The sequence below is a fragment of the Oratosquilla oratoria genome, chromosome 30 (assembly GCF_046742065.1).
Source record: "Oratosquilla oratoria isolate Oo_2021 chromosome 30, ASM4674206v1, whole genome shotgun sequence".
Classification (NCBI taxonomy): Eukaryota; Metazoa; Arthropoda; class Malacostraca; order Stomatopoda; family Squillidae; genus Oratosquilla; species Oratosquilla oratoria.
Window position 1 is genome coordinate 2,669,738 of NC_134806.1, and position 16,522 is coordinate 2,686,259.

General features: G+C 43.4%; 1 protein-coding gene across 5 annotated transcripts in view; it reads left to right on the top strand.

The window, feature by feature from the left end:
* The window catches only part of sd (TEA domain transcription factor 1 homolog scalloped), a 385,386-nt gene that overhangs the window by 178,958 nt on the left and 189,906 nt on the right, over positions 1-16,522 (top strand). The gene's annotated exons all lie outside the window — the stretch shown is intronic.

Here is a 16,522-nt window from a genome sequence, read left to right on the forward strand (position 1 = left end):
ACCGGAAACGCTGCTTTTGGTCCCCCCATAACACAAAACAGTGCCACCCTGGAACGTGCACAAAGTGCCAGAATGCCTGGAAAACCCACAGAGGCAACGTACATGAGTGCCAACCACGGCGGACACAGTCGACAACATCATTAGGAACAAATGAAAACAAATCACCAGCTGGTGGCACAGTGCCTTCGCGCCGGTGCCACGGTGAAGGTCGGATGCTGAGTGCCATCTGCGCATGCGCGTGGAGGGGGTGGGGTGGGAGGAGGAGTTGGAAAAGGGGAGAGAGTGTGTACTACTTACGTATGTGGAAGAGTTGGGTTGGGAGTTAATTGAGAGTACCGAATCAGTGGAATGGAGTTGGGAGTGGGGTATTGGTATGTGTTTAAATTGTTACGAACTTTGTGTAATCAGGAATTAAGGTATGATTTAGCGGTGGAGATAGACCTTTGTAAATGAGACATTTCGTAAAGATTGTGTTAAAGAACGGAAGGGAAGGTAATGACAAAATGCTTAGAAAATTTGGTTCAACTGAAATTGAGCGATAGCCTATTAAAGTTCCACAGATTGAAAATTGTTACAGAAACGCAAATTATTTTCGTCTAAGAAGGCTTCGTGTATATGTTCTGATTAATTTTGTCCATAACATTCATGGGGGAAATATCTCATACCACATTCCAAGAATCAATGTTTTAATTAATATAATTATTGTTTATATTATGATATTTATTTATTTACCATTATTGTATTTTTTCGCATCAGACCTAGTTATGGACCAAAAGGTCTCCTGTCGGCATGCTCCGCCTTTGTAAATTCTTTGTAATCCTTTGCTAATAATTTGGGTGGACGATGGGACAATGCCTTGACTGGCTACCCCCCCCCCCCCCCATATAATAAGGGGGGAGATAGCTTTCGGAATATAGATAAAATTTTGAAAAATATCAGAATTTATAAATTTGTATACTAGAACCACTGCTATAGACTTTGCTGAATTTAATTTCTTTTTGTCTGACAAGCTTCATGTTCCCCCTCGAATTAGTACTGTGTTTATTGGACCTTGTGATTTCTGATTTCCATATGATCTGTATTGAAACACGATATTGTAGTGAGGTGATAGTGTCCGTGTATGTGTGTGTGTGTGTGTGTGTGTGTGTGTGTGTGTGTGTGTGTGATATGTGAATTATGTAAATGGTTTCTAGAATTGTCATAACTGTCCCAAACGGCTTCACCCATTTTCCTCCACACACACACACACACACACACACACACACACACACACACACACATACACACTCTCTCTCTCTCTCTCTCTCTCTCTCTCTCTCTCTCTCTCTCTCTCTTACGCTCACGGAAATCCTTCAGGAATAACTCGAACCCACGGCCTTGAATTCGCGAGCCAGGTTTTCTGACCAGAAGGTTAATGGACAAGTACTGTACGACGCAATGGATTGCGTGTGAAGTGTGTGTTGTAGTTCTTTACGATGTGGGGCTTACTGTAGGTTTCAGTTCGTATATTGTAGGCAATGTAATGCACTTTGGGTTACAGTGTGTGTGTATATGTATATATATATATATATATATATATATATGTGGGTGTGTTAAATTGGTAAATAAAATTAACAAACTCCTCAAAAAGTAAACAATTAAACACGTAAGCAAACACAGACAAAACACCCAGACGATAAACCAAACCCCAAACAAATGAATAAACACCCAAACAAAAAAAACACACAAACAAACAAACAAGCAAACAATGCAAGCTCTAAAGAAGAAGAGTGACGTATGCACGGGATGAATCGTTGTAGCGTACCAGCGTTTCTATCCTCGTGGCCAATCACACTGCAGTCGAACGAACATGACTGGAGTGGGGGGGGGGTTGTGTGATCAGTGTAAACAACGTCAGCACTGCGCTGGTAAACAAGCCAGCCGCGCAAATGCGCAATTGAGACCGAAATAGCTCTTGTTTGTCCGCTGCTGCGCCTTGTTGCCAGCCATTGTTCCAAGATGTTTTCAGCGTTGATCTGGCGTCTGTTTCTCTACGACAAGATGCATGGAAGAACAACCATGGCGATCAAAAGGAGCGATAAAGAAAACGGGATGATGGTATGAAATGACAGTTTTAAGACTATTTCATGACATTTATTTGACTTCCTGAATAAAAAATCAGATGAATTAAGAGGATGAGAGGGAGATACGGGGTTTTTATATTTATTTGATTATCTATATAAAAATCAGGGGGAAAAGTGACGGACGAGGAGAATCATAGGAGAGAGCGGGGATGAAGTGTGTGGAATGAGGAAGAATGGGGGAATGAATGGAAATGTATTGTGGGGAGAAAGGTAAGCTGCGTGTGTGTGATTCACCATGGTCTTGGACCACGTGTTGGAATCGTGATCGACAGCTATTTCCCTCCCGGAAGAGAGCTCAGAGCTCGTATATGATCAATCTTTGGGTAAAGTTGTGACCTTACACGCACACACACACACACACACACCCAACTCCCCAACCACGAGAGTTGGAGTAACGACTCGCAGTGCAGCGATACTGAAATTATTTCAGCCTTGGGAGGGATTCGAACTCTGACCGTTGTAGCAGCGGTTGCGAACGCTACCACTGCGCAATCGAGTCGTGTGTGGATATGAATGTATGTAGAAAGAGAAGAAAGTGTACTACATACTTTAATGTTACTTCCAATGGTATCTTTACTGTGTGTGTGTGTGTGTGTGTGTGTGTGTGTGTGTGTGTGCGTGCGTGCATGAGAGCAAAGGAAAAATGAGGTTTGGCATAATTAAGTAATATTTTGTGTATCATATGGTCTTAGAATACCTTGTTAAACAGTATAATTACGTTTACCATCGTATGTATTTTGCGTTTTATGTATAAGTGAAATTAACTAATGTATATATTTCTGTTCATTAATATGTGCAGGAAAATGTTGGAAATGATTCGTTTTATTATGATGGAGCATGTGATTGCGTGCGTGTGTGTGTGTGTGTGTTTTTCCTGATTGCCAACCATCAAAGTCGACCCTGGGAGAGACAAACACACACACACACACACACACACACACACACACACACACACGCACACACACACAAAGATCATTTCTTATTAATTGTCGTATCCCAAGCAGGCAGATTATGATGTATTGTTCTTTGTGACACAGTTGACACATTTCATGTTGCGTGTCACATTCCTAAATGGGATTAGTCTGAGTCATGTGAGATTTTGATAACGCGTTGTAGGAATTGTTTTGTGAGAAAGGAAACTGCAAGATAATATATATCGTTTTGTTCTTTTTAGTGTAATTTGCAAACGCGACACCGGACGAGAAGGCGTTTGAGCTAAATTGTGTTACATTGAACTGTGCAACTTGTCCAGTTGTGTTAAATCTGCTATCACCGTTATCACCACCAACTGTGCTATCTTTCTTAGCTGTTCACTCGATGTTCTAGGATAACACAGCACTAGCAAGGCACCAACGCCACAGCACAAGAAATACGTCACCAGACACAGCAATACAACGCCACAGACGAATCCTCACGGACACTTAAGTGTACACAGCAGCACAATCCCCACAGCACCACAGGAATGGCACCCCACAGCACTACAAGTGGATCTCCAGGGACAGGTCTACACAGCAACACAGCACCCACAGTAACACATCACCCACAGCACCCCACAGCACCACAGAAATAGTCGCCCGGGAATCGCATCCCACAGCACGACAGTACCACAGGAGAGTCCCCACTGATTCGAGTACAGAACAGCACAATTGCTACCACAGCAGCACACAGCAGACACGACACAGCTGCAGTAGTGTTGTCTTTCAAGGTCATGGCAGTCGCAACGATTGGCTGAAGTGTAATGTAGCCTTTGCTTGTATATTCCCACCACCACAGCCCCTACCACCACCACCAACTTTGGTGATGTATGTCGTCGCCGGTAACCGGCGCTTCTGTCCTTCGGGGGACTCTCTCTCTCTCTCTTCTCTCTCTCTCTCTCTCTCTCTCTCTCTACCTCTCTCGATCATTCTCTTCACTCACCAAGTTTCTTCAGTCACTCCTCCTCTCGTTGTTCTTCTCCTTCATCTTCTTCCTTCTTCTTCTTCTTCTTCTTCTTCTTCCTTCTTCTTGGCCTATATCTTCTCCTTCCTTGATTTTACGACGTCCTTGTGGGAGCCGTTTTTCACCGCACTTCCTGTCTGCTTGTGGCTGCCGGACTTCGAGTGTGGTCTTCGAGTAATAAGACCTTGGACGCTCTTCTTCCTGACTTCGATGGGAGAAAACCTCAGGTGTCCCTCGGTTGACGACGACCGAAGAAGACCGAAGATGTTTGTTATTATTTGTTGGTTTATTATTATTATTATTATTATCATTTGATTGATTTTTTATTTTTTATTAATTATCTGTCAGTGTGTTATTATTTGTTATTTACCAGTTTGTTATTTAACTATACCTTTGCATTTAATTATATTATTTATTATTATTTATATTATTATTCTTTTATCATTGTTATATATTTTTCCGCATCCGACCTAGTTATGGACCAAAAGGTCTCCTGTCGGCATGCTCAGCCTTTGTAATCCTTTGAGTGACCATAACTGAAGACTTAACATCGGTCACAATAGTGATATCGTGTAATTCAGTGCTGGGACGGAGAGAGTAAGGGAGGAATGATGAAGGTGATAAGTCTACACCGTGAGGAGCTGAGTATCTGCGGCCGAAGCCGTCATGTTTGTCCAAAGCGCTTTAGGGAGTGTTGGGGGTGGGGTGGCAAGGTAACTATAGTCACTGCTGGAGATCGGAGTGCGGGATTCGAACGCACAACTAAGTGAATGCAAGGACAGGAAGGGAGGGTAGGATAAAGGTAGGACGACCGCGGTTGGCCTTTATGGAGACGACGGATGGGGAGGAGGAGGCGGAGGAGGAGGAGGGTGAGGGTGATCTGAGCGGAAGGTCAAGGTGGAAATGAGCGTTCGAGGGTGAGGGGGGAAGGGGGGAGGGGGGGAAGGGAGTTCCGAGAATCTGGTGCCACCGTTTCTCCGAAAAAGGAAGAGCTGCATCGCCGCCATCTTCCTTTTGAAGTCTGGCGACGAATCTTTTGTTTGCTGTTTGGACAAGGGCTAAGCAGGTACGTCTGTGGTGAGGAGGTGGGAGGAGGAAGAGGAAGAAAAGGAGGAAGGAGAGGAGGGGGAAGGAGGGAAAGGAAGAGGAGGTGGGATGAGGAAGAGGAAGAAAAGGGGAAGGAGGGAGAGGAAGAGGAGGTGGGAGGAGGAAGAAGAGGTGGAGGAGGAAGAGGAAGAAAAGGAGGACGGAGAGGTGGGGGAAGGAGGGAAAGGAAGAGGAGGTGGGATGAGGAAGAGGAAGAAAAGGGGAAGGAGGGAGAGGAAGAGGAGGTGGGAGGAGGAAGAGAAGAGGGAAGGGTGGAAGGAGAGGAAGAGAAGGGGGAAGGAAGAAGAGGAGGTGGGAGAAGGAAGAAAAGGAGGAAGGAGAGGAGGGGGAAGGAGGAAGAGGAGGTGGGAGGAGGAAGAGGAATAGAAGGGTGATGGAGAAAGGAGAGTTTGGAAGAGGAGGGGGAGATGGGAAGAGGAGGAGGAAGGAGGGAAAGGATGAGGAAGAGGAAGAGAACGGGGAAGGAGGGAGAAGAAAAAAGGAGAAGAAGAAGAAGAGGTAGGATGAGGAAGAGGATGTGGTGGGAGAAGGAAAAAGAAAAAGAGGAGGAGGAGAAGAGGTGGGAGGAAGAGGAGGGGAAGGTGAGAGGAAAAAAATAACAATAGAAGACTCACGAAAAAGGTAAATAACAGAAGACGGGGCCCCCCTTGCATAGACGAATGGTATCGTATTTCGCCATCGCTTCAACACTGGAGGTTAGCTCACAACAGAATGAAATAATCGTCTATTCACGTTCGCTGGTCCCCACTTTGGAAACAGTTGTCTGTTCCCAGCGACCCCCACGACCCAGCAAGGACCCCGTGAGACCAATAGCTGTTATCTCACGGCACGTGGGAGAGAAAATAACGTGAGGTTGTGTGTTTGTGTACTTATTTACTTATGTGTGTGTGTGAATCACCACCATGGTCTTGGATCACGTGTTGTACTCGTGATCGACAGCTATTTCCCTCCCGGAAGAGAGCTCAGAGCTCGTATGACCGATCTATGGGTAATGTGACCTTACACGCACGCGCGCGCGCACACACACACACACACACACACACACACACACACACACACACACACACAAAACTCCCCGCCCACGAGAGTTGGAGTAACGACTCGCAGCGCAGCGATACTGAAATTACTTCAGCCCTGGGTGAGATTCGAACCCGGACCTACGTAGTGGCAGCCGGGAAATGTACCAACCGCGCCACGAGTCGTGTGTGTGTGTGTGTGTGTGTGTGTGTGTGTGTGTGTATGGGTTTGCATATGGGTAGGGAAGAGCTTGTTTGAATTGTAATTACCTGCCCATTCAGATAGGTTTACCCAATCCAGCCAATCACAAGGGATCTAGGCGTCGCGTGACGAGGTTCAGGCTTGCCGACCCGTGGACGTGACTCACGTTCTCACGGTCTCACGAATGCGGGCCAGTATGGCCTCGTACAACACCCCCCCTTCCCCCCACTCTCCCCCATTCCTCCCCACTCCCCCGACTGGAAAGCAAAATTGCTGGAAATGTTGAGACACGGTGTTATGTAACATGTGTACATGTGTACGTGTGCATGTGTACGCGGTTGTATCTTTCCAGTATATGTTTATGTTTTAGATGGTCATTTAGTTATTTGTAGAAGCTTTCATGGATCTGATATTGTAACGCGTATATATCATCATATCTATTTGCTTATTTAATACCTTCCCCTCCGCATTTTTAAATTAATTATTCTATTTTTTTTTTTTTATTATTATTTATTTTTAGGGAGTGTTAGGAGTGTCTGGACATGCCTTTTGTAAACCTCCCCCCCAAAAAAAAAAAAAAAAAATATTATTTTCTTGCATTCAAGTCTTCTTGAACGCACATGCAGAGCCCAAACGTGACAACCTGACAACGAACGCCCTTACGCTCAGAGACAGCACGGTCGATTTTTGTGACGTATTTTTCGGACCCCCCCCGCCCCCAGCGTGGTTCAGTTTCTCTCTCTCTCTCTCTCTCTCTCTCTCTCTCTCTCTCTCTCTCTCTCTCTCTCTCTCTCTCTAAAACGCACGTGTGACATGCATAAATGCTTGTCGTTCTTCCCGTACACGCGATGTGTGCAGAGAGAGAGAGAGAGAGACACGTTCCGTATGGACGTGGAGCAAGTCTGTCGGCAACGTCGCCATCGCTCCTGCTTCTCTATCATTCATGACGGAATTGTTTAAATGCGATGGATCGGCGGTACAAGGACGAGGAGGAGGAGGGCGAGTAGTAGTAGTAGTAGTAGCAGGAGGAGGAGTAAAAGTAAGGAGAGGAGGGGGTGAAAGAGAAAGTGGAAGAGGATTAGTAGTAAAGAGAGTAGTAGTAGTAGAAGGAGGAAGAGGAGGAGGAGGTGGAAGAGAATTAGGACTAAGGAGAAGAGTAGGAGGAGGAGGAATAAAAGTAAGGAGGATGTGGAAGAGAAGGAAGGATTGTTGTAGTGGAAGGGAAGGAGGAGGTGGAAGAGGTATAGGAGTAAGGAGATGAATAGTGGAAGAGGAGGAGGAAGAGGAATGAAAATGGAGAGATGTGGTGTTATTGGAGAAGGAAGAGGAGGAGGAGGAGGGAGATGAGGGAGTAGGAAAGGAGGAGGAAGAAGCGGAGAAGTGAAGAGATGAAGAGGAATGGAGGAAGGAAGAAGGAAGAGGAAGGAGGTTCTGAAGTAGAATTGATCAAAGGATGGATGAAAGAACTCAGGAAACTCATGACTTTCGCGCGCGCGCGCGCGTGTGTGTGTGTGTATTTTTGTTGTTTCATTTAAGGTTTCCGAGGTATCTTTTGCAGTCCACGTGGTGATTTGGAATCACGTGAACCTCGTCAGAGGCGACTCAGGCGACAAGGCAGAGCAGACTTGGATAGGTAAACATCTTTCGTCCAACAAGTCGGTGGTGGAAATGGCGACAGAGAGTGACGTCGACAACTTTGCTGGCGACAGAAGCAACAGTAATAATCGACTCCGCGCCCACGTGTGTGATTCACCACCATGGTCTTGGATCACGTGTTGGACTCGTGATCGACAGTTATTTCCCTCCCAGAAGAGAGCTCATGTATGACTTATCTATGGATAATGCTGTGACCTTACACGCACGCACTAACACACAACTCCTCGCCCACGAGAGTTGGAATAACGACCTGCAGCGTAGCGCTACTGAAATTATTTCAGCCGTGAGCGGGATTTGAACCCGGACCGCCGTAGTGGCGGCCGGAAACTCAAACCACTGCGCCATCGTGTGTGTGTGTGTGTGTGTATGTGACGTTTTTTATGCTGTCTGAGTCTAAAGGACTAAGAACACACGTAACCCGCATATAACCTGCTCCCCGGTAATATAATACATCAGTATGGAGTACTGTGGAGTTTAAAACACGCAATAAGAGGGGATAATAACCTTAGATTAAGTGGCAATTTAGATTAAAAATATGAACATAAAACCCTCGCATCAAGTGACGAATTAGGTAGTAGCTATGAACAGGATTTGACGTAACAGTATACAAGTGTTTGGTAACGAAGTTCGTTACTGAAGTGACTGTCCGCGAGATGGCCCTATGTACACATACAGAACAGAAATATACGATGTTACACTTAAATACAAAGAAGAGAAGGTTCCTCACAGGCTAAAGTATTTAGTGAGTTAGGAGATGAAATATATGCGACAAGAATGGGAAAAAGTTTATTTTTTATTCTTTTTATTTTATTTTATTTTATTTATTTATATATAAATTTTATGCAAATGCCAGATGCTTTTCTGTACCCAAGAACCGTTTAACAAAGATGAATTTAGATTTAAATCTAGCCCAGGCTAAAGTATTTAGTGAGTTAGGAGATTAAATATATGCGACAAGAATGGGAAAAAGTTTTTTTTTTTTTTTTTTTTTTTTTTTTTTAGTTTATTTATTTATATATAAATTTTTTGCAAATGCCAGATGCTTTTCTGTACCCAAGAACCGTTTAACAAAGATGAATTTAGATTTAAATCTAGCCCAGAAGCGATTATCTCTTACCAGAAGTTTGTATCCTAGAAAAATCAGAATTTATGGTAATAATAATGATAATAGTATAATAATGATAATGATAATAATAATAAAATAATAATATAAAGATAATAATAACGATGATAGTAATAATAATGATGATAATACTGATAATAAAAATGTAATATAATGATAATAACGATGATAGTAATAATAATGATAATAATAATGATAACAAAAATGTAATATAATAATGATGATAATAATAATGATAATAATAATGATAATAATAATGATGATAATAATGATGATAATAATAATAAATAGGTGCCAAGAAAAGAGGGAGGGAAGGATGGTTTATGGGAGTGAAATGGGTGGGAGTGGAATTATGCCTTTTGACTTTGGCTACCTCCCTTGTAAGGTGGAAAAAGGCCCTTGGTATATGTATGTGATAATAATAGAAGTAATATTGTGTTCCGACATGCACTGTATCCAGATCGACTCGGTACGCTTTGCATGTGAAACTGCAGTGAATCTTACACATTATTGAAAATAAATGATTCACATACACACACACACACACACACACACACACACACACACACACACCTTATGATGGATGACTAAATATATTATTCAACATGAATTATATCCCCATCGAGGGTTACTCATTTTCTGAATAAAAAAAAAAAAAAGACGAACACCACTCGTGCTGGTCCCGTGATCGACAGTTATTACCATACCGGATGAGAGCTAAAATTTCATGTATTGCCCATACACACACTCCAATTTGTCTCACCACAGTATTGGATCATGTGTTGGACTCGTGATTGACAGCTATTACCCTCTCGGACGATGTATGGGTAATGCGCACACACACACACACACACACACACACACACACACACACACTCGGTGGCACGGTTGGTAGAGCGCTGAACTGGGAAGTAGAAGTGCTCCCAGTACCCAGTTCGAATCCTGCCCAGGGCCGAAATTATTTCGGTATCGCTGTGCCTCGGGTCGTTACTCTGACTCTCGTGGGCGGGGAGTTGGGGGTGTGTGTGTGCAAGGTCATAGCATTACCCATAGATCGGACCTACGAGCTCTGAGCTCTCTTCCAGGAGGGAAATAGCTGTCGATCACGAGTCCAACACGTGATCCAAAGACCAAGTGAATACACACACACACACACACACACACACACACACACACACACACACACACACACACACACATACCTACTCGTATACTCACATACACACACAAGCACACAACTCCTTGCCCTCCCTGTGTGTGTGTGTGTGTGTGTGGGCGTACGTGCGTGCGTGTTACCTTCTGGCATTTACCTCATTGTATTATACAGGAAAATAACACTCGCCCCACATCTCTCTTCATCGACCACACTTGACCGTGTGTGTGTGTGTGTGCGTGCGTTTCCATTAACAAGTATGCCATTGTCAACTCGTAAAGGAACTTTGGTGTTCAACACTGCCCTCGCTTCGTTTCGTGCAAAAAATATTTCACCATTTCGTAAATTTAAGCCTCTAGACTGTCATTACACACTCAAAGCTTGATATTAGTATGGGAGTAGACACGTGTGTGTATGTGTGTACATAAAGTATGTGGTATGTTTGTTTTGGTCGGTGTTCGTGCTCTCTCTCTCTCTCTCTCTCTCTCTCTCTCTCTCTCTCTCTCTCTCTCTCTCACTCACTTTCCTGCGTTCCCACATATCATGTGGGCTGGGCCTATGTAAACATTCAGACATAAAATGCAAATATTCTTTAAACAAACAATGCTTTCTATTATTTAGATAAATCCCCTCTACCATCCCTCCTTTTTTTATTTTTTCACTTATTTCCACGGTTACAAATAAGCGCCTCGTGGCGTGTTTTCTCGAAAAAAAATTAGGCTCGATTTCGTGTTTCTGTGACGTCACGTGGAGGACGCTTGGTTTGACTACACTGAAGAGATGTCCTCGGGCGTGGATGATGGTCTCTCTCTCTCTCTCTCTCTCTCTCTCTCTCTCTCTCTCTCTCTCTCTCTCTCTCTCTCTCTCTCTCTCTCTCTCTCTCTCTTCCTCCCCTCTCTAATAAAATTACCTATCGACCGTCTGATGGCCGGCCATCGATTTTATTTTGTGTACATATTCATGTACGTATGTGTACAAGTGTATGTACAGGCGGACGCATAAGTCCTCCCCGTAGGTGCACACAGGGCTACGTACATGTGCGTATCTTGTGTAAACGTGTGTGTGTTTGTACACGTGGATTTGTAACAGATCTGGCCCACATTTTCTGTTGTTCCTTTCAACGGCACCGAAATACAGTTTGTCTGGGGAAGGGGAATGGAAGGACAACTCTTGTAGTATTGTATTTACCAATTGAACCGATTTTATTTCATAATCAATCGTCTTTGTAATACCGTCGTCACAGACACCAGGACCATGAACGCGAACGATGTAATCTGAGACATTTGTTTTGTTCTTTATCACTTTTTTTTCTGTCTTTTTTTTTAATGTTGTTTTCTGTCTCGTATGGTAGTTATTAATGGGATTTGTTGTTGTTGTTGTTGTTGTTGTTCTTGTTCTCTAGACTGTCCGGGCGAACAATCACGGCTCTCTGAGGAACGCCACGAAAGTAGTTTTCCCACAAACAATTCTTGTTTTTATTTCTGGCATCACGGTCATCGTTTTTGTTTCCTCTGTCATTTCCCGTCTAACACTATTTGTGTCGTTATAAATATCGTCTACTATCCTCACCGTAAGTCCCGGCAGATGGTATAAAGCCATCTACTAGTTCGAAATAAGCTGGCTAGTTTAATAATGTATTTAGAAAGAAAACGGTTCGAGGGTGGTTACTTCCTTTATAAGTATAGTTTATCATATTTTTATTTAACTTACATTGTCTTGCTTCAGTGATTTTATTAATCTAGTTACTTAGCTAGGTTTGTACCAATGTTTCGTGTCACCTTTTTAGTTCTGGGTAAAGGGGGTTAGGGCTTGGGCTGGTACTAAGGACAATTAGAGGAAAGATATATGTAATAAGGATTACTGACTCAGGCCAGTGCTAGTATCAACTATGTGTCAGTTTCTCTCGTATCCTTTTTTGCACGTGAGGTGAAGAATCGTTCCCAAGAGGCGGCAGTGTTTACGTGCGTGCCAATTTAGTCTGGCACAAGCGTGACCTTGCCTTCAGACGAATGGCACGGGAGGGGGGAGGGGAGAGGAACGAATGGAGGAAGGAAGAGAGGGGAGAGGAACGAGTGGAGGAAGGGAGAGGGGGGAGAGGAACGAGTGGAGGAAGGGAGAGAGGGGAGAGGAACGAGTGGAGGAAGGGAGAGAGGGGAGATGGGAGAATGGAACGAGGCATGAAGACGAAAAGGGGGAACAAGGGAGAGGGAGAATGGAACAAGGCATGAAGGTGGAAAAGGTGAACAAGGGGAGAAGGGAGAGGAAGAACAAGGGGAGAGAGGGAGAATGGAACAAGGCATGAAGATGAAAAGGGGGAACAAGGGGAGAGAGGAGAAGCGGAAGGTAGGAGAGAGGCAAAGGAGATGGAGAATGGAACAAGGCATGAAGAAGAAACGAGGGAACAAGGGGAAAAAGGGAGAGAGGGAGAAAGGAACAAAGGGAGAAGAGGAATAGATGGACAAGGGGAGAAAGGGAGAGAGGAAGAAAGAACAAGGGATGAAGGTGAAAGGGAGGAACAAGGGGAGAAGAGGAAAAAGAGGAGATAGGAAAGAAGGAAGAGGAAGGTAACGTAAGATTGTGGGGAAAGGAGAGAGTAGAAGGGAAGATTGAGGAACGAGGGGAGAATAGGAAGAGGGGAAAGATGAAAGGAAAGAAAGGGAGAAAGGAGGAAGGGGAAGAAGAAGGAACAATAGCACAAAGAAGAAGAAGAATAAAAAAAAACGGAAGAAGGGAGACTGGTAGCGAATAAAGGAAGAGAAAGCAAAAGAAGAAAGATGGCGGTGGAGAAGGGGGGAATAGAAGGTAGAGAGAACGAATTGAAGAAAATTGGGGGGAATAGGTTGTTAGAAATAGGGAACCTAGACGAGAATAAGCTAATGATGACAAAGAAGAAGAAGAGAATGAAAGAAAGAAGGAAGAAAAGGTAGTAAGATTGCATAAACAAAAAAGTGTTGTGAAGGGGAGAATGCATTTGAAGGAGAATTCCCGTGCGGCAGGTAAATATTGTTTGAATTTGATAATGATGATAATTGTGGGGGGTGATGATGATGGATAGGGTTTTGGGGAGGAGGAAGGGGGAGGGGGGGTTGCAGAATGACCAGAAGGGTCGTAGGTTAGGGGGGGAGGGGGGTCCCCACACCCTTGCTGTTCTTGCTAGCGGTGCCAGTGCAGTGATTTACCGTTTCGCCAAATAATTTGGCTAAATTGCATTTCGCCAAATTATGTTCAGCCAAATTTTTCGTTTCGCCATATTTTGGGGGATGGGGTTGCAGTGTGACCAGAAGGATCGTAGGTTGGGGGGGGGGGTTCCCCACACCCTTGATGTCCTTCCTACCGTTTCGCCAAATTAAGTTTTGCCAAAATTCCCATTTCGCCATTTTTTCCAGTTGCATTTCGCCAAATGTTTTGCCAAATTGCATGTCGCCAAACCCCCAATAGATGTATTTCGCAAGTTCACGTAAGCTAGGTCAAATTAGGTTAGGTTAGGCCGAGTTACTTAACGTTAGGTCAGGTTTAGGCTGAGTTACACAAGAATGAAGAAGACCGCAAGAGACCCTAAGGTTTACACTAGACAGTTACATATCCATTACCACCTATCAACGCTACGTTAGGTTTAGGTTTTATCCCAGAACACCACCAGGAATAGATTTTGGCGTTCCAAGAAACAGGAGGAGGAGGAGGAGGAGGAGGAGTGAGGTGCTCTCCGAATGGAGACTGAAGAGGAAGAATGCCCTTGACCTTTTCCTGCCTTTCTTTTCGGACCTTTTCCTCAGATTCTTCTTCCTCTTCTTCCTCCTCTTCCTCCTCTTCCTCCTCTTCCTCTCCCACGTGGCAGTGATAGTGATGGGGAAGGACAGGAAGAAAATGAAAATTGTTTGTTGATAAAGAGTAACTTTGTGTTGTTATGTACTCTTCTTCTTCCTCTTCCTCCTCTTCCTCTCCCCAACGTGGCAGTGAAAGTGAAGGGGAAGGACAATAGCAAAATTAAAATTGTTGATAAAGAGCAATTTTGTGTTATATGTGCTATTCTTCTTCATCTTCTCCTCTTCCTCCTCTTTATTTCCTCTCCCCAACGTGGTAGTGATGGGGAAGGAAAGGAAGTGAAGTGTTGTTAAGTGAGGCGTCCAGAAACAGAAGGGCATCCACGTCATTTCGATTGGTTTCGAGTTAAGCACGGATATATATATATATATATATATATATAAATATATATACATCCACTGAATGGTTCCCAGTGAACAGATTAACATCTTTTCAACCACAATTCACTTTTAATTCCATGCCATTGCAGTCGAGACTAACGAAGACCTCGAAGGAAGCATATTGTGGTTGAATATATATATATATGTATATATGTAGGGGGGTGACGCCTATCATGATCCTTGCTTACATCTTGTTATAGACAAGGTGAACATTTCTCTAAATACTTCTTTAATCCTTTCAGAACCTTAGTTGACTGCTAAAAGTTTTCTATCCGATGAGGATAACTTCCAGCAGTCTTTCTATCTATATACCAAGAGATTTTCCCCCTTATAAGGGGGGTAGCCTTTCAGTAGCGAAAGAGTTATCCCGAAACCGGTAAAAGTGGCGGGGGTGCCCGTCTGTTTCTAGACGCCTTACATGTGTGTGGAGATGGTAAAGGAGGAGAAATAATAATGCCAAAATTCAGAAACGTAGATTCGACATGGAAATAGACGGAAGTTGACAGTGTAGAGAACGAAATTAACTTCTTGTCAAATTTCGTGAAGTTTGTAAAATTCACCTCCAGCACTTTATCCACAGTAAAATAACTCTCTGGCAAAATATTTTGTTTTCTCAATAATTTACAAAGAATGTCATTTGAAATGATGGAGGAAATTTTATTTTCCTTCAGCATACCGGGATTCCTTGACGAAAGCTGCCGGCTGGAAATCTGTCGAAGGTAAATTAGCTCAGTATGATAGCCGTAAGCACTTTAAACGAAATGCTGCTGTTCGTGGTTTTTGTTGGCTTATTTGGCGAATTCTTTTTATCTTTTATTTATTTGTTTGTTTTTTATATATTTATTTTGTATAGATATCCTTGATATTTATTTTATTTATTATTATTATTATTATTATTATTTATTATATATATATATATTTTTTTCCTTTTTCGGTATCAAACCTTGCTGTTATGGGCTTAAATTCACCTGTCGACATGGCCTGCTATCGTCGTCTATTCCCATCACCATTAGGAAGGGGAAAGAGGAGGAGGACGGGAGAGGGGGAGGGGAGGGGAGGGGAAAGCTCCCCGTGGAGCCTTGCTTCCAGAAGTAGTTCTTTTGGCTCAATACGATACGCTAGTTAATTGCTGGAGAACCTACGTGGACCCCCGTTAATGATCACCTCCCCCCCCTCCGTGTGTGATTAGCCACGCTATGTTATTAGTTCAGTGTTATTACTCTCCCTTCGTGTTATTACAGGTTCCATTGGCGTGATTGTCACGGCCTTTAGTTGTGGTATGGTAGGCTGGGTGTGTGTGTGTCTTCCAAAACGAGGGAAATTGGTTTGTTTTTGGATTTGAAGTATTTTTGTTCCCATGTCAGTGATGGAGTGGGTAATTATTTATAGTTTTAGTGTGTAATTATTTGTAGTTACAGGTAGGGATAAATAAGGTACAATTGAGGCACTGTTTTTGTGTTCATGTGTACGAGTAAAGTCGTGTAGTTATATGGTTCGAGTCGTGAAGATCTTGAGTTTGATTCTTTCTCAAGGAGATGACGTCATTACGTCTTCTTCATTACTTCCGGGCAAATACAGAAACAAATACACAAAATAAAGAGGTAAACAAACATACAAACAAATAAAAGAAGGCAAAATGGAAATACAAAGACAAAGAAAAAGTATATAGGAAGAAGTAAGGAAATAGAATGAAAAAAAAAACTGAAATGTGACGTCATGTCGGTCAGTTGTCTAACGAACTTTTTTTTAAACTTCGAAACTCTCTCTCTCTCTCTCTCTCTCTCTCTCTCTCTCTCTCTCTCTCTCTCTCTCTCTCTCTCTCTCTCTCTCTCTCCATGTAGTAAGCTTGGAGAGGTGTACGTATACTGTATATGTGTGTGTGGAGAGCCTGTGTTTGATTAATTCATGCATTGACCTTAGCAACATATGAAGGTGTTGGTGGGAGGGAGGGAGGGGGGGTCTAGGAAGGAAGAGGGAGGGTGGGGGTGGTGGGGGGCTTGTG